Genomic DNA, 1,268 nt, shown 5'->3' on the forward strand with positions numbered 1-1,268 from the left:
GCCCATAGATATTGATGATAATGATGATGGCAACAACTAACATTTATTAAGCATTTCCATATATTAAACAACCTCATACAGTGTAAACTATTAGTGTTTCTATTTTCTAGATGAAGGAGCTGAGGCACAGAAGTGAAGTAACGTGTTAAGGTAATCCAGCCAGGAGGTAGTGGCTGAGATATGGCCCCAGGTGGTCTACCTTTCTAGAGACCAGGATCGCCACCACTATGCTGTACTGCTACAGCAGCAAAAAGACTTGTTCCGATTGTTAGAGTGAAAATACAAATGCTCAATGAGAGAAAGAAGAAAGAGGCAGTCATGATCCTAACATTTTCACATGCATTTTAAAATCTCATGACATCTCCTGAAAGTAGCTAATGAAGAAGAAAGCATGTGCCCGGGCCCCCAAACAACCTTTAGTTTTCCAATTCCTCCACTTGGCAGAGGACAGAGAATGCCAGGCCTTCAGGCCAGAACATGTTGGTAAGAGCACCAGGTCAGACTATCTTGCCTCCAGCACTGATGGCTTCCACCTGCCAACTCCAAAGAGAAAAAAGAAATTCCAAGTGGATATGTGAACAAGGTCAATGCATGAGCACTTCTAAGTGTATTTTACAAGACTTATGAATGCTGAGCATGGAGTATAGATGAAAACGTCCTAGATTCTTAGGCAGAAGACCTGGCATTCTAGTGCTTGTTCTATACTCACCAGTGTGTGAGCACAAGCCTTGCTATCTGAACCCTATTTCCTCAATTATAAAATAAGCTAATGACATTAGCTCTAAAACCCTTTCCAGTTCTGAAATGCTGTCATGCTAGTAGTTATCTGGTTGATGAGGGAAAGACTGGAAACCAGACTGGGCGCAGTGGCTCACGCCCGTAATCCCAGCATTTTGGGAGGCCGAGGCGGGTGGATCACGAGGTCAGGAGATCGAGACCATCCTGGCTAACACAGTGAAACCCCATCTCTACTAAAAATACAAAAAAATTAGTTGGGCGTGGCGGCATTTGCCTGTAGTCCCAGCTGCTGGGGAGGCTGAGACAGGAGAATGGCATGAACCCGAGAGGCAGAGCTTGCGGTGAGCCGAGATTGCACCACTATACTCCAGCCTGGGCGACAGAGCAAGACTCTGTCTCAAAAACAAAAAACAAAAAACAAAAAAACTAGAAGCCAAGGTAACTGATGAGATGTGTTTGGCACATGTGTGTGAAAATGTGTTGGAGGGGGTGGTGGCATTAAGGAATGGAACAAGAATTAGACCCTATCT

Source organism: Macaca nemestrina, chromosome 1 (genome assembly GCF_043159975.1).
Source record: "Macaca nemestrina isolate mMacNem1 chromosome 1, mMacNem.hap1, whole genome shotgun sequence".
NCBI lineage: Eukaryota > Metazoa > Chordata > Mammalia > Primates > Cercopithecidae > Macaca > Macaca nemestrina.